This window comes from Triticum dicoccoides, chromosome 7A, assembly GCF_002162155.2.
Source record: "Triticum dicoccoides isolate Atlit2015 ecotype Zavitan chromosome 7A, WEW_v2.0, whole genome shotgun sequence".
In the NCBI taxonomy this organism is placed as follows: domain Eukaryota; kingdom Viridiplantae; phylum Streptophyta; class Magnoliopsida; order Poales; family Poaceae; genus Triticum; species Triticum dicoccoides.
In genome coordinates this window covers 233,246,227-233,264,591 of record NC_041392.1, presented here as the reverse complement: position 1 = coordinate 233,264,591, position 18,365 = coordinate 233,246,227, and positions in this window count along the sequence as shown.

Sequence of the window (18,365 nt, the reverse complement as noted above, 5' to 3'; positions counted from 1 at the left end):
GAGCCGGCCTTGAACACCTTCGCCCCGTCGATGCCCTGCGCCGCTGCCATCCGGCGCAACCGGGCGAGGCTCGCCGCCGACACGTTCGGCGAGTCCACGGTAGACGAGTAGCAAGCTCCGGCCGGGGACTGACGAGGCGCCATGGCTTCCTAGGTCACGAGGTCGGAGTAGATCTGGAAATTTTGGAGGAAGGAAGGAGAGGCGCAAGAAAGGGGATCTGAGCAGCAGCCGGAGAAAGCAAAAAGCAAAGCCTAGGCAGATGCCGCTCCTTTATCAACTCGCGCGATTGCTGAGGCGCTCACGTCCAATAAACCGCCACGCGGCGCCCAAGGCCGCAGGCTGTTAGGGCCCGCGGCGCTTCGCCCTTGCCCTTTCGCCTCCCTACACGGCCAAGTCCGGGCGCGCCTTGGGCCGAGGGGCTACTGTCGGCGTTCTGGGAATGGGGGTCCCCAGACTTGCCTGCCTGTGGCCTGCGGCGTGGCTCAAAGGGGGCCCCAGCACGGCCCATCTTCATCAACACAGACCCAAGACCCTCGCGAGGGGCCAAGCCTCACGGGGCGGACGACACGGAGCTTCCTCAGGCACGGCCTCATCAGGCTGGCTCGCAAGGAGGCGGAGAGATCAAGGCGGGGTACCTCACGAGGTGCCCGTGACGCAAGCCATGACGACCAAGGGTACCAGGCGGGCGCCAGCCCGCGCAGTGTCCTCCTTTCCTCTTTGGTGCAAAGGGAGCAAGCGCAGGCGGGAGCATCCAGCAAAGGCACCAGTTTCAGTGCAACGAGACCAAGACCAGTCCAACGGCAGGGAGGAAGTCATTGTGGAGCCCAAGCCAGCGTCACCACCAGAGCCTTTGGCAGGCGAGGACCAACTTTAGTTAGGATAAGTGTACCAGATGTTCCCCTTCAAAATGGCAATTGTTGGCCCCCTTCCCGCTCTATATTTGGAAAGAGGCCCAGGGCCTTTGCCTATAAATAGGACTAGCCACCCCCAGGGGAGACGATCCAAAATTGGAAGCGAGGGGGAAATCGGAGAGAGAATCGAGAAGAGAGAAAGAGAGAAGGGTGACTGAACTCCTCCTAGCAGTTCATCCCCCCAGCCAAGAACAGACCCTCGCGAGGCTGTTCTTCCTTGTATTGCTCATCATCATCAGCCCAAGAGGCAATCCACCACACCACACACTGGAGTAGGGTATTACACCACAACGGTGGCCCGAACTAGTATAAACCCTGTGTCTCTTGTGCTGTTCTTTCCATAGCTTAGATCTTAGCGAGGCGGAGGGGTGCAGGTAGGTAGAAGGCGAAATCTCCGTCCGCACCCCAGTGTTCGAACCTCAAGGGTCTGCCGGAACCCAAAATCCGACAGGTGTGACATTTAAGTTTGCTATAGCAACAAGTTGAATAGATATCCCTGTTTTAACAGAGGCAAAAAGGAAACAATTACTGGCCAATAAAGGAGGATGAAACATACAGCGAGAAATAGAAGCATCTAACTTATCTTGATGGAAAACAAAGTAGGACAGTAGCATTTCTAAAACGGTTGCATTGATTCATATTAATAGAGACATTCTCTTAAAACAACATTCGTTAAAAATGTAATTTACTTTTAACAGTGGCATTGCTTCAATTTTCCAGCGACATTCTTAGATTAACAAAAGCAAAATAGTTGTATGGGACATGGGGCATGGGACATGGGACATGCCAGCACCATGTGCGTCCATACATATAAATGGGTGATGCAGAGTATGTTGCAAGCAACATATCTGCATTGGTCCCATATTTGTTCTCTTTGAACCTTTTTCCTATGTGAGGGCAGCAAATCTAGTCCTGCACAAACTACCCGACCCCCTAGGTTCTTTTGTTTTTCAACAAAGAGATAGGTTCCTTACAGATGTGTGTACTAGGTTACCCCCTTTTCCCATTTTCGACCAACAAAGCGGCTGGATAGCCAGTCTATACTACTTTCCCTCCCTCCTTTCCTCATTGAACCATGTCCCAGATTCATGCTCCACCCCACCCCACCCTTCTTTTCTCTTTGAACCAAGAACTAGATTTAACTACAAAATCGAAAAAGATCCACATGCAGCTAGATTAATGACGGTTTCAAAGAAAGTTATACCTTAGGGTCGTCAGGATGTGGCTAGGCATGCGGCGGGAGGCCGGATCTGCCCACACTACATACGTCAGCAAGGAAGAAGGGGTTGGTGGTCCTCCCGCACAGGCGTTGGGTGAAAGAGAACAACGTAGCCGGCAGTGGATTGCCTCCCTCCCCGAAGGCGATAGAGTGAACGCTGCACCTCCTCCCCTTCCCGGTGCGATGGGATCCAGACGGCTCCTTCACGAGCTGTGAGGGGGGAGACAGATGCCAACACAGTCTTGTTTAGATCTGGTAAAGAGGGTGAGAGCCTATGAATATAGCAAACCCTAGCAATGGAACGCTGAGCCTCCAGCGTGTATATATATATATGTAGTGCGGCGAGAGTGTGGAGAGTGCAAATCCTAGCGAACAAGTGCTGAGGCTCCAGCTTATATAGTACTCGTGTATACTACTAATATATAGTGGAGCGGTTTTTTCTCTCCATAACAATCATTTTAAATTGTGTAAGTACGAAACGAAACTCTTTATTTAACATACCAGTGAAGAAAACTACTTATGATCAACTAACGATCCACGCGTCCTGGTCGCACTTCCTGTCCTTCACGTGCGGTACATACCCTCTGTTAAGTGAACAACCACAGATGCGCCAAATTATCGGAAACGTCTGAGACTGTGTACAAATAAAGAATTTTAATTTCAATTATCGGAAAGGTTTGAGAGTATGTACAGTTTGCCCTCTCCCAATAATTATGGTTTGTTGTGTTCGGCCTAAACTTGGTCAAACTTTACAAAGTTTGACTTTAGTTAAATCTAATATGGAGAGTAAATAAAAATTGAGGGATACTACGTCCATCCGGGTTTTTAGTCCACACCATTTTTTAAATCAAAGTCTGACCACATATTTAGTTAATAGCTAGACAAATAAAATTATAGGGGAGCTGAAGACAAAGTTGTGTGAAGGCTTAGAAATCAATACAGAACTTATGCTCTTAGTACCAACGTCGATCCTTCTTCAAGGAAACATTTGGTTCATAGACAATTGTGTGATAAAATAGCACCAACATGAAAGACGACTACGTCTCCAACGCAACCAAGGTGAACTGATGAAGGATATCATCTTTGTGGGTAACAAGCAAAGAGCACTGATGGAAGACAACTTTTTTTTGTTGAAAATCGATCAGCTTCACCAGCCGATGCAACCATGATACGCAACCATGAGTATCGATAGGTCGTCGTGGCGATGCATCATCCATTTGGCATCAAGTTTGGGTGAGGCACCAATGAAGTTTGACAAATCCTCACTGTGGTCTGTTTCTTCTCGGTAATCAAGCTCGAGTAAGGAAGAACCACATGGCAGAGGACAGTGAGGCGGAACAACAATGGCCATCCAATTTTGTGCAGTTCCACTAAAATTTAGGAAGACATGCCCGGGTATGGAGATACGCATCGCTGTTTGCAAAAATATAAAAAGGGATATAGTGTTGTTACTTTGTTTTGGCAGTGGTACAACATTAACAGCGACATCTCAATTGTCAATAAGAATTAATGAGAAGTACACCAACAAACAAAAGCGTCATGATTATCTTGATGGGAGCTAAACCAGGATACCCGAGAAAAAAGCAGGACAAAAGTTTTAATGAAAAGTACTTAAAAGGGACGTCACTTTACCATGGGCATTGCTTCATTTGGACAATGACCACACTACTACCATGTACTTTAACAAGTGATAGTATTAGACTAGCAGCATCAATAGGAGCATTTGGACAATGACCACACTACTACCATGTACTTTTTGTCGAAACAACATGTATATCTCCATCGAGTAGGGCTGGACAAAAAGCTCATAGCTCGCGAGCTTAATAAGCTCGTAGCTCGCTTCTTAATAAACAAAGCCAATCATTGATTTTAGCTTGTTAAGCTTAACAAGCTTAACGAACAAGCTAACGAGTTTCATGAGTAGCACGCTAAGCTCATTAGTAACAACACAATGCATATTTTCATCTTACGTGACAAACTTCTTGTAGCACCTCAGTCCATTTATTCAATCTAATTGACATAGGAGGCAAAAAATTAGTTCATTTATTTTATAGTCACCCTATTTCATCTTGAAAACCACACATACACACTCATCGCGAGCACTCACAAGATTAACGATCTTCAAATGAACCGAACCGAGCAGAGTTTTCTGCTCATTAATCTTAATGAGCTTAACTAGTCGAGCCTTAACGAGCACGAGCTTAACGAGTACGAGCTAAATGAGCCGACCATCTCGTTAATCCACCCCTACCACTTAGCCATAAACCAGGACAACTTTTCGAGTGGCCTTTCCTCTATAATAGTAAAACATAGGTGATGTTGGACCAGCCGACAAACCCTAGCTATTGTACATGGGGAGCTGGCGAGTGGTGGCATAGAAGAAAACCCACATGCAGCGACCTGGGGAGCTGGACCAGTACAATGAAGCATGAAATCCAAAAGAATTTATACCTCAGGTGGGCGAGATGTCGCGTAGGCAGGCGGGCGGGATCTACCCACACGACGGCAGCAAACAAGGGCACGGAGGACCTTCGTCCGTGCTAGCGCCGGCTCAAAGAGGACTGTGCACATCGGCCTCCTCCATCGCCGATGGTGAGAACATCAACGCTACACCTCCTCACCTCCCGCAGCAGACGAGATTCGGCCGGTGTTGGGGATATGACTATCGGATATAACCTGCCCAGGAGGGGCCGACTCAACGATAATGGCGATTCATCTGTATGAAGCCCAAGAATATACAAGATGGCAGTTCACATTTAGGCTTGTAACAGGCCCAAGCCCAGAGGCGGCTTAAGGTCCGTAAGTATAAACCGCCATGTACGTATAGACTTGTAATGTAAGGCATGTAAGTTATGTCACTGAGCCAGACACATTATATGAGCCGGCCGGGACTCTGTAGGCGCAGGGCATCAACCCGTGTATATAAGGGGACGACCCGGCAGCGGCTTAGGGCAAGAAACATCTAATCGAGAGCCAGGCAAAGCGTGTTTGCTCCCTGGTAATCGAAATCCTAGCAATACCACCTCAACTAGAGTAGGCCTTTAACTTCACCAGAAGGGGCCGAACCAGTATAAACTCTCCGTGTCCTTTGTCCCGTCTAACCCCTTTAAGCTAACCTCGCCGCAATGGCTCCACAACTAAGTCCTTCCATGAGGACATCTTCCATGACACTTCCACGACAGTTGGCGCCCACCGTGGGGCCAGTGCACGGTGGTTTCGAGTTCTTAATGGGCAGCTTCGAAGGGCTCAAGGGATACGCTGTGGGACGTATAACCAAGAGTCGTCACGGCAAGCTCTACATCGATGATGCAGGCTGGGGCCCCGAGGCCGTCTCAATTGAGTACGGGTACCGAGTCCCCTTTGGCGGAATCCATGTCTTCATCGGCAAGATCAATGAGCTGGGCCCTGAGCCGGACGTCTGCACCGACATCATTGAGACGGCTTAACGTGCATGACCAGCCCCGGTTCAGCCGGTCGTAAGGCATGTCTTCGTTGGGTTCACCCATGGGGCTGAATTGGAAGGCTCTGTCTCTGGCGGTGAGACAGAGATCTGCTCTGATGGTGAGTCCACGGGCGAGACCAATTCAATGTATCAGCTACAGGATGGAAGGCTTGGGGGCTGTTCCGATGGCGACAGCATTCCGGACCCTCGTGAGCCGCCAAACAGGGTGGCGATCTTCATGGCTGGCACACAGCCGGTTCTTGGCTCGATAGCTGCTCTGACTATAACTTCTGGTGAAACTACGGTCACGGCAGCTGGGGCTGGAGGTTCAACTTGCCCACCGGCTCAAGTATTAACAGATCTATTGGATGCTCTGGCAACTCTGATGGAGGTTGAGGCAACCCCAGAAAACCAGGAGCAACAGAAGGTAGAAGTGGCTAAATTACGTGATGGAATAGCGCAAGCTAAGGCAGACTTAGCGGCAGAGAACGCTAGGATGGCCGCAGAACAAGCAGTTTTGGACGCCCAAGCACAGCGGATTCATGCAGATTCATATCGGCTTAGGGTAGATCAGAATGCCTCACACGAAGTCTTAAGGAGGAAGCAACAGAGTCGTTTGCCCTTGGTTTATGAGTCAAGGGACCTCTTCAACACCCCTGGAGCTGGGGCCAGTAACCCGTCGGTGGTGAACCGAATAGTTGAACCGCCCGGCCAGCCACGTATGAACAGCACTCCGCCTCAGCATGTGATGACACCGCCGAGTCATTACTCCACCGCTTTGGACAACATGATTGCTATAGATACACGATTGGTGGCTCTGCCTGATGAGGGTGAAACTCCAGAAGCGGTTGAAACACGAAGGGCCAGGGAGCTTCTTCAAACAGCTCTGGTGCAGCAGCAGGATTACTCTTATAGCCATGATCGGATTCATGAGACCCCTCATCTAAGCCAGATTTACAGCAGGCACATTGAGTCGCCAGTAGTCTCAAGTACTGAACGGCGTCGTAACCAACCTATTTTACATGACCCGACACGCAATGGAGCCAATGCACAGGATTTGGTGGACCAGGCCAGAGCTGGCGGCTCAACAGGCGGCTCATCAGCACGCGTCGGTTTACCCGACAACTTCAATTGAGGCAGGTGTGACTTCCAGGCTTTCGGTGTGCCGTGTCTAATAGCAGCCATATGAAACAAGCATCTGCCCAAGGAATTCAAAGGCCCTCGTAAGGTGCCTAATTACACGGCCGATCAACCCCCTAAGGCATGGGTGGAGAGTTATGAGATGGCCATGGAGATGCTGGATGTTAGTGAAGCTGCTTATGCCAAGTACTTCACCATGATGTTAAAAGGGATGGCTCGTACCTAGTTGAAGGGATTGCCGGCTAATTCCATCGGGTCATGGGCAGAGTTGAAGGCCCGGTTTATACATAATTTCAAAGACACGTGCAAGAAGCCTATGTCGATTGTGGATTTGGTTTCTTGCGTTCAGGCTGAAGGCGAGTCAACAACCAGCTAGGTGCACTGGGTCTCAACTATCATCCATTCTTCAGATAATATCAACGTTGGCTCGGCGGTTCTGACGTTGGAGAAAAATTGCCGGTTCATTCCACTCAAGCAGAAGCTTGGGCGGCTCAAACGTCATTGCAACGAGATGGGGGAGCTGATGGCGGCTCTAGTTAAGTATGCCGACTCTGATGGTACCAAGGACCACGATTCAGAGGATGAAAGGTCGGGAAAGGGAAAGAAGAGTAATGGCATGAAGGGAAAACAGTACAACCTTACCAATCAGGGCGGCAACGGTAAGCGCAGAGCTGATGACTTTGTGGCCAACACAGGTATGCGCAATGATAATCAACGCCGTAGGGGACCGCAGGGGCCGCCGGCTTCGAGGGCAGGATTCGACCTTGAAGCAATGTTAAACCAGCCGTGTCCAAAACACGGATGGATCGTAAGCCGGCTACTCATTCATGGAAGGATTGCAGCATAATGAGAAGCTTTCGGGAATCCATCCAGCGCCACCATGGACCAAATGGCGGGTCAGGGTTCGGTTCTCATGGTCCGGGTCATGGAGGCGGCGGTTCAAGTTCCGGTTTTCAAGGTCATGGTAACCAGGGTGGTTACAATCAACAGAGTAACCAGGGGAATCAACAACAGCAACAGTCCGGTTATCAGAGCAATCCAAAACAATTGAATAATGGACAGTACCACATCTTCACCACTAGTTTGTGTAAATGGGATCAGAAGCTTCACAAGAGGGTTGTGAACGTTGTTGAGCCGGCGGTCCCACGTTATCTATGATGGTCAGAGCAGCCTATTGTATGGATTCGAGAGGATCATCCACCCCGGGGTGATAATCCGGGTCATCTGACTTTCGTGGTGGAGCCTCAAGTTGGGGGTTATAAGTTTACTAAGGGGCTCATGGATGGGGGTAGCAGCACTAACATCCTATATTATGAGACCTTCCGATGCATGGGACCGACAGATAAGAACCTTAAGCCATCAAATACTGTCTTCCATGGTGTCATGCCAGGTAAATCAACCTACCCAGTGGGTAAGATATCGTTAGAAGTTGTCGTTAGAGATGAGCATGATTCCAGGTCTGAGCCGTTAACCTTTGAAGTGGTCAAGATCAAAAGCCCTTATCATGCTCTGTTCGGAAGGCCGGCTTATGCTAAATTCATGGCGAGGCCCTGTTATGTCTACTTGCAGTTTAAACTGTCGGGTTATAAGGGCACCATCACAGTGCATGGGAGTCGCAAGGTGGCCTTGGAATGTGAGGAAGGAGATGCGGCTTATGCTGAATCAGTTTATGCAACAAAGGAGCTAAAATTTTACAAAGACAATGTTGACCCAGCGGACATGATGTCCTTGAAGAGACCAACCACTGAGCATGATCCTTTGTTAAAATTTAAATCGGCGGATGAAACTATGATGGTTGATTTCGTCCCTGGCGACTCATCTAAGCAGTTCAGCATCAGCGCTAATCTGGATCCAAAATAGGAAAGCACGCTCATCGAGTTCATCCGTGAGAACCGGGACATCTTTGCATGGAAGCCTTCAGACATGCCGGGTGTACCAAGGGAACTCGCTGAGCACACTCTTAATATTGATCCAAAGTTTAAACTGGTCAAGCAATTTCTTCGCCGGTTTAACGAGGAGAGGCGCAAGGACATTGGTGAGGAAGTGGCCCGGCTTTTGGTGGCCAGGTTTATCATTGAAGTTTTTTATCCTGAGTGGTTGGCTAATCCAGTGCTGGTACTCAAAAAGAACGACACTTGGTGAATGTGTGTGGATTACGTTGATGCTACAACAGGTTGTGAGCGTTTGAGCTTTTTGGATGCTTATTCTGGTTATCATCAGATCAAAATGGCAGTTAAGGACCAGGAGAAGACAACTTTCATTACTCCATTTGGAGCCTTCTGCTATGTGTCTATGCCTTTTGGGCTTAAGAGTGCCCAGGCGACTTATCAGCGGTGTGTACAAAATTGCCTTCACAATCAGATTGGGCGCAATGTTCATGCTTATGTAGATGACATTGTGGTGAAGTCAAGAGAGAAAGAGACTTTGAGAGAGACATTTGACAATCTCCGGGTCTACAAGATGATGCTTAACCCGACCAAATGTGTCTTTGGTGTGCTAGCAGGCAAGCTCTTGGGATTTTTGGTTTCTAACAGAGGCATTAAAGCTAACCTGGAGAAGATCAAGGCCATTACTTCATTGGCTAAACTGACGTGTGTTAATGATGTTCAGCGTTTGGCGGGTCGTATTGCAGCTCTGAGCCAGTTCATAAGCCGGCTAGGGGAGAAGGATATTCCTCTTTATCAAATGATGAAGAAGACATGTCACTTTGTTTGGAGTGATGCTGCTAATCAAGTGTTTGAGGATCTGAAGAAACAGCTGGCTGAGCCGCCCGTGCTTGCTGCCCTTATTGATAAGGAGCCTTTATTGTTATATGTGGCTGCTAATAGTCGGGCCGTCAGTGTAGCTATTGTGGTGGAAAGGAAGGAGTCAGGCAAAGAATATCCGTTTCAATGGTCGGTTTATTATTATCAGTGAGGTGCTTATCGAGTCCAAACAAACATATCCACACTGGCAGTAGCTTGTATATGGGGTTTTTATGGCAAGCTGGAAGCTTAAGCAATATTTTCAAGGTCATCCTATCATTGTGGTAAGTTTTGCTCCTTTAGGAGATATCATTCAAAACAGAGAAGCCACAGGACGGGTTGCTAAATGGGCCATTGAGCTCGGTCCTCACGATTTAAAGTATGTGCCACACACGGCCATCAAGTCCCAAGCACTGGTGGATTTCATCAATGATTGGACAGAGTTGCAGACGCCTGAAGAAAAGCCGGATAACACATATTGGACTATCCACTTTGATGGATCCAGACAGCTGGAGGGCTCGGGGGCTGGAGTTGTTTTGACTTCCCCATGAGGTGACAAGTTTTCCTATGTTCTCTGATTAATGTTCCCCTGTACTAACAATGCAGCAAAGTATGTGGCCTTACTCCATGGTCTTCGGATGGCTAAGGAGATGAGCTTAAGCCGGGTGAGGTCTTTTGGTGATTCAGATCTGGTGGCTCAGCAAGTACCTGGCACTTGGGATTCCAAGGATCCTCTTATGGCGGCTTATCGCCGGGAGGTTGATGCCATTCAGGTCATTTCAAGGGTTACCAAGTTGAACATATTGATCGCCAAAAGAATGAGGCGGCTGATACCTTAAGCTGGCTAGGATCTCAGCGTAAGCCGGTGCCGCCTAATACGTTTTTGGATATTCTGCTTAACCCATCTGTGAAAGTACCTATAGAGGAGGACCTTGTTGTTACTGACCCGGAAGCGTGGTTGGTGGCGGCTCTCCATGCTATTCCTAATTGGACGGTTCCGTATTTGCCTTACATGACCCGGGGTGAGTTGCCAGAGGATGAGGTCTTGGCCAGATAGATAACCCAGCGGTCTAAGTCAATTGCGATTGTCAATGGAGAGTTGCACCATCGCAGCGTTACAGGAGCGTTTCAACATTGTGTCTCTCATGAAGAAGGCTGTGAGATTTTACGAGAAATTCACAAAGGAGATTGTGGTCATCATGCTGGTTCTAAATCTCTGGTAGCCAAGGCTTTCCATCATGGGTTTTATTGGCTAACGGCTCATGCTGATGCTGAGGATTTTGTAAGCAGATGTGACGGCTGTCAGAAATTTGCACGACGAGTTCATGTGCCGGCTCAAGAATTGAGGATGATTCCAATTACTTGGCCGTTTGCAACTTGGGGGCTTGATATGGTTGGGCCTTTCAAAAGGTCCAAGGATAAGAAGACCCACCTCTTGGTGCCAGTTGATAAGTTTACTAAGTGGATTGAAGCAGAGTCGGTTAGTAAATGTGATGCGGCAACGGCGGTTCAATTCATGAAGAAGGTGATCTTCCGTTTGGCTTTCCACACAACATCATAACAGATAATGGCACTAATCTTTCTGAAGGTGATATGGAAGAATTTTGTCAATGGGAGCATATCTGGCTTGATGTTTTCTCTGTAGCTCACCCTCCATCCAATGGGTAGGCAGAACGAGCGAATCAGGAGATTCTGCGAGGTATCAAGCCCCGGCTTATGGTTCCTTTACGGAGAACGCTGGGTTGTTGGGTGAAGGAGTTACCTTCAGTGTTATGGAGCATCAACAGGTCTATGGGTCTCCCTAGTGACATCCGTCACGATTCACCCTGGGTGGCGGCTTTTGTTGAGGCTGACAATGAAAAGGCGCGTCAAGACGTACTTTACTTATTGGATGAGGAGTGTGACCTCACGGTGGCTCGTTCGTTGATTTACTACCAAGACCTACGATGTTATCACAGCCGTCGGGTCAAAACCAGAACCTTTCAAGAAGGCGACTTAGTGCTCCGGCTCATCCAAGATCAGACATATATGCACAAGTTATCACGACCTTGGGAAGGACCTTTTGTGGTCAGCAAGAATCTACATAACGGGTCATACTACCTTATCGACATTCGAGACAACAAGGACTCATGCACATTGGAGGAGGAGACCCATCGGCCGTGGAACATTGCTCATCTTCGGCCCTACTATACTTGAGCCTCCGGCTCTCATGATGTACATAGTTATCCGATGTATATATTATAAGTAGTATAATAAAGCTGGCACCCCTAACAATTCAGGGCCTCTGTCGTTTTACTTATCCAAAGCTAAGTCTTTATCATCATTTAAGAGGCTTGACGCCCACAATTTCCAGGACCAAAGAGAGTTGGATGCATAGCACAACTCAAACATAGGTCCCTGATGATCACTTGGGGGCTTCCTGTTCAAACATAGGTGTATTCACCACAGAGAACATAGCTGTCGGTACCCTCTTGATTGGCTCAACGCTATGTTTGTATGTATGTCACTTGGGGGCTTCCTATTCAAACATAGGTATATTCGACCGAAGAGAACATAGCGTTACTACCCTCTTGACCAGGTTTGTTCAAAGATAGGCGTATTCGACCGAAGAGAACAAACTCTGACCGGGTCGTCCTACCTGTAACACCAGCTGCTTCAACTCCATCAGGTCATCTTGATTGACCCGCCGAACTCTTAACGATCAATCTTTACAGCGTATTCAACCAAGATCTGAGCTCGATTAAGGTTCAAACGGCGGCTTGTCATGTGAGAGTGCGGTTTACAGAGTCAGATGGATCCAGGCTTCATAGGCCGCCTTCCTTGAAACTTGGATAAATCAGCCCATGATATTGTTGCTCCGGTCCCGCGTACTCCTCATAAGTCTTTGAGAAAGACCAGACTTATCTAGGGTTGAAATGTCGATTGGGCACACTGTGACTCAGGATCATGGTATCACGAACAATCCAGTGGCTCCAGCTAGTTTCATTGAAGATGACACTTTACTTTGACAGTCTACAAAACCCTTGAATTTCTTTTGATTTCTTATTCGTATTTGAGTTTTTCACTGCTTTCCGGTTTTTTATAAGTCGGGCCCAGCTGCCCTGTTTACAGCTTACATTGGAAGCACGCTTTGGGTTTATACAACCCGTCGGGAGGACATATTTTACATCGCCAAAGCTTAATGAATACCATGGTTGAAGTTATAGTTCTCACACCTTTAAATTGCACGAAGCTGATAAGCCGGCAGTTTAAGGATATATCACAGGTATGTTATTCTACTTAGCAGTTATCAGACCGGCCCTGGTCATGGATTATTCGTCCCTAGGGGCTTTAATTTGGTATCATGACCTACCCGGCGGTAAGCCACCAGTGCCCTTGTTTTTTCTTTATGTGCAGGATCATAATAATTCAAATCTGCATAAGTCAAAGACTATCATACAAAGAGTGGTTTTTTAAACCGGTGGATCATCAGTGTTACGGAAAATATAAAATGTGCGCGATGGCACGACCAATTCAAATTTTAACCACCCTATTACATAGCTCCATGAGACAACATGAGGTCAAGTGTTTTGTCAAAGCTTAAGTCTTTAACCCACCTGGCGGTTCACTCTTCTTGGTCTTGCTGACGGGAGGCCTCTGGTTCATCCCTTGCCGGTTCTTATTCCTCATCCGCCGTCTGGAAGTTTGGTTACGACCAGTCAAAGCCACGCAAGGCGAAGAATTCAGCCTCGTCATCAATCAGATTGGACGGGTCAATATCATGGGCGAAGGTGTGCTTACGAATCGGCGGAATTAAGTCCATTACTTTGTATGCAGGCGTATGCATCTTCTGATTATCCACATTGTAAGACGGCTGATATTTGGAAAGATTGGTCTCTTCAGCGATGACTGTTGCATGAGGACGAATCTCTTTGACACAGGCGGAAAAGTCTTGCTGATCGAAAGAGGTTCTGTCTTCCTTTAAACTAGGATGCCCACTGGCCATATCTGCCGGGTCTAATTCCGGTACCCACGCTTTGGCACGGCTCTAGGCCGTCACAGCGCCGACTCTTGCACAAGACCACTTTATTTCTTGGGTTCTGGAGTGCAGGATGGATAATTTCTTCAGCACATCGCTTAACAGATTGGGCCCTTGATTAGCCAGGGAGACGGTAGCCAATGTACGTTGAGCTCCAGTATATAATTTCTCAACAAGAGTATAAACCGCCTTGATCTTCACAAGCATGTCTTGGCTAAGGTTGCTGCTTCTGGGACCTGAGTAAGTCATAGATTGGTTAAAATGCCAGCTTACATTATGACGACAAGTACTTTGGATGAATAACAAGGCGACTCACCGAAGATAGCAGAAACCATCTGAGACACACGGTGTTTTAAACCGGTGAGTTCAGTGGTAGCATCATGAAGAGCCGCCTCTGCCTTCTCAGCATGCTGTATCAAGGCAGTCTTTTCTTCAGCCCAAGCCTTTTTATCCGCAGCAAAACTGTTCTTCAATTTTTCCGACTCAGACACACTAAACTGGAATTTTGATTCAGCTTTCCGGGTCTCAGTTTCTTGAGCCGCCAGCCGGGTCTTGGCATCGTTTAGTTGAGATTCCAATTCAGCGGTAGCAGCCTAGAGGCAGCACAGATTTATCAAACATACTTCATGGTGGATTACAACAATATAAGTCCCAAGCGCTTTGCAAGCAACAACACTTGGCACTTGGGGGCTAATGTCTATCAACGCAATTTTTCAACGGAAATGGCTTTTATAACTAAAAGTCCCAAGCGCTTTGCAAGCAACAACACTTGGCACTTGGGGGCTAATGCATATTACTTGTCTCTTCCTAAGGATGAGCCGGGTGTGTTGTAAACAGTCTCAGCTAACTCATGGGGGCTATGCGGTTAAGTTCTGCTCTTTTACACAAAGATCAATAGGACCGGCTTATTCATACTGATTAAACCAGCCCTTGGGGACTACAAATGCAAAATTATGCTATTTTCAGCATCCGGTTTAGTTTTAAACCGGACTTGGAGGGAGTCTAAGTCAAATGCTTGTAAGTTTTTTAAGTCTACAAATTATTCAATCTTATCATAATTAGAAGACTTGGGGGCTGGCAGGATATATAACTTATGTAAGCCGGATGACGTACCTCATACTTCTGGTGCATCTATTTAACCATCTCAATTTCCAAGTCACGGCTGAAGTGTACTTGACTAAGATAACCAGATAATACTTCACTATTACTAAGTTGAGCATAGTGGGAGACATCAAACCTCACTTTCCGTCTTTCAGTGACTTCTTGTTTGGCAGAATGTCTAGCTAATACAGTTGGATTCCCCGGTTCAGTAAAGCTAGTGCCAGTGATCAGAATGTCATCAACATGAGTCTCTGGCAGGTTAAGTGAGCTTGACGGTTCAGTAGTTGATGGGTCAATATTTGTTTCATCAACAAACAACTCAGGCATCTCAGGTTGAGTGTTGGAAGCAGGATCTTCTGGTTGTTCAGAGGCTTCTGGTGCAGAAACTTGCTGGTCCGGTTCAGCAGCTTTAGGGTCTTCAGCTGGTTTTGTCACCTTCGCTTTCTTGTTGGGTTTTGCTTGACCACTAAAAGAATTCGGGCAAGTCAGCATAATGGTGAGGATATAAAGGTACATAAAGATAATTATTCTTACCCAGGGGCAGTCTTGAAAGCCGACAGTTGTGTCCGAGATGAGTCGCCAGAAGAAGAACGGGAAATCTCGTGCAAGATTGAATCAAAGGAATTGAGTAGCTAACGAAAGAAACCTGCCAGTAAATAAAAGAGTTAAGCCTAAAAAGAACCTCATTTTGGCATTTTCGAGGAGTGTTTGGTAAACCGGAGGATAAATCTTCACCTCCACTGGTCCGGATCTGGCGGCGGCTCTTGTGTTGCTGTCATTTCAAAAGAAAGTGAGGATCTAAATAAGCCAAGGGGTGTGAAAACCATACTTTCCGGGTTACTCGTCAAAGTTTCTGCCTTGGTAAAGGTTCTGAGTCGGAGGAAATAATAGTTACCTCTTCTTCAACTGCTTGGCTAGCTCCCGTGTCATCCTGGTAATAGTCAGTGTCAATAAGATGGTTGAAAAACAAGACAAGAGAGTCAATGGCTACCTCCGACTCAGAAGTGTCATCCAGCTTAAACATGTCAGAGGCGCTTGACTTCTTCTTAGGTTTCTTGCTGGTCTTTCTGGTGGCTTTTGCGGTAGCTCTAGCCTTTTTTTGACGGCTTCGTGATCATATTTTGCCTTCCAGAAGTCAGACTTAGCCTGTGGAAGAGTAACATACTTGAGCTCACATAATATTTGGACGAAGTGATAAAGTAAGGGAAATCAAGAGACTTACATCTGGCGGCGGGTTAAGCTTGCAGAAAGGGTTCAGACCCACTTTGTTGCAGTCTTCAAATTTACTATTTACCAGGGTTGTTGCCATTTCAACAATGCCCTCTTCAGTCAGACGCAGAGAGCTATGGCATAATGGATCGTTTGTTCCTTTGGTATAAGTACACATAAAGCCAGATCGACAACTTAAGGGTATGATTCGCCATGAGACCCAGCATCGGATCAAATCAACTCCGGTTAAACCATTTCCTAGCAGGGCTTGGACTTTTCTGATAGTAGGAGCGAGTTTCTTACGTTCAGCGGCAGTAAGTTTCTTAGGGAGTTGATAATTTGAGTCAAGATTTTCAACACGATAACCCGGCAATGGATTTTCATCAGACGGCAAGATATCTTTACAATAGAACCATGTCTGATTCCAGTCCTTGGGGTGACTCGGTAGAGCTTCTTGAGGGAAGATGGCATCTCTTCTGTGTTGAATTGAAATTCCACCATGTTCCAAGATGGGCCCGTTTGTGAACTCATGTTGCCAGTTTAGATAGAAGTATTCCCTGAAAGGCTCAACACTAGGTTGTTCTTGAAGGTATACTTCACAGAAAACTTGAAAGTTACATATGTTTGACACGGAGTTGGGTCCAATTTCTTGCTGATGTAGTTTGAAGTAGTGCAGAACATCTCGAAAGAACTTAGAGCCGGGCGTTGAGAAGCCCCGGTTCATATGATCAGTGAATACAATGACTTCACCGTCTTTTGGCAGAGGTCTCTTTTCGCCCGGGTCAGGACCGCGGTAATGCATGACACTGTTCTCTGGTAGATATCCAACCTTGATGAAATCTTTCAAAGTACCCTCAGTAACGATGGAAGGAACCCAGTTACATGTGGTAACTGTCTTTGGTGGCATTGTAAAAGAAGGACAACCTAAAGAAGGGAGTAATTTGCCGGTTCAAGTGAGTTGGTGAAATCACAAGTTAATAGTTGCAGTGTACATTCGGAATGGAGGCTTAAGTGAGGGCTAATGATATATGAAGTAATAAGTAAGCCAGTAAAGAAAGCCGCCATGACAAAGATATTCAAGATCTAACAAGAGCAAAATTTGTTAAGTGTTGGGACAAACAGGTTCCACAGATTAAAGCTATAAATTTCGATCTACAGTTGTTCAGAAAAAGGAGATAAAATCTAAACCTACCGAGGTGGCAGCAGAAAAGTGGAGGTGCCCTAGAGGAGATCTGTCGTGATGAGGATATGTTTTAATATCAAAAGTGGGTGCTAAAACTACTACCGCACAAGACCTACATTATTTTCAGATCAAAACTACACGATCTAGCAACGAGAAGGAGGAGCGGCGATGAACACCGACAAACACCGAAACCCTAAAGAACAAATCCATGAAAAAGAAAAGGGAAAACTTACAAGGTGATGCAGAGCGTAGGAGTGCCGCGGAGTTTCTGGACCATTCAGGGTGATGCAACGGCCAGAGTTGACGAAGAGGACGGAGGCCGACTGTGGCAGAGCTCGTGAGGGCTGGTGCGTCGCGAGGAAGAAGAAGACAAGAAGGAGAAGAGAGGAGAAGTAGAAAGGGGTGGTTTGACCCTATTTATAAGGAAAGGGGCAACAGGTAGGCACGAAAAACGAGGAGGCCAAATGATGATTATCCAACTAATTGGATGCCTCGGTTTTTGGAAGGACATTAAAGGTAAAAGATCTGGTAAAGTGACGTCGTGGCGGGTTTCCGAAATTCCTAGAGATGACATCATGGCGGGTTACAAGGTTTTCACAACAGATGTAGAAGGAATTTTCTAAGTGTTGAAGATTGACATGAACAAGTTCAAATCAACCTGGGGCCTAATGTTGGGGATATGACTATCAGATATAACCCGCCCAGGAGGGGCCGGGTCAACGATAATGGCGGCTCATTTGTATGAAGCCCAAGAATATACAAGATGGCGGTTCACAGTTAGGCTTGTAAGATGTCCAAGCCCAGAGGCGGCTTAAGGCCAGTAAGTATAAACCGCCATGTACGTATAGACTTGTAATGTAAGGCATGTAAGATACGTCACCGAGCCGGACACGTTATATGAGCCGGACGGGACTCAGTAGGCGCAGGGCGTTAACCCATGAATATAAGGGGACGACCCAGCAGCGGCTTAGGGCAAGAAACATCAAATAGAGAGCCAGGCAAAGCGTGTTTGCTCCCTGGTAATCGAAACGCTAGCAATACCACCTCAACTGGAGTAGGCCTTTACATTCACCGCAAGGGGCCGAACCAGTATAAACTCTCCGTGTCCTTTGTCCCATTTAACCCCTTTAAGCTAACCTCATTGCAATGGCTCCACAACTAACACTACAAAAAAATACACTTCCGTGATGATACGTGTTTGTCACAGTAGGTCGCGTTTTTTGTCATGCATGTACATCCATGACGATTTTATGACAGAATCAAGAGAGTCGTACCTGTCCTGTCGTAGAAGTGTTCCATGACATTACCAAAATTATCATCATGGAAGTGTCCACTTCCATGACGATAAATCGCGCGTCACAGAAGTGCTTTCGTCAAGGGTGACCGACACGTGGCATC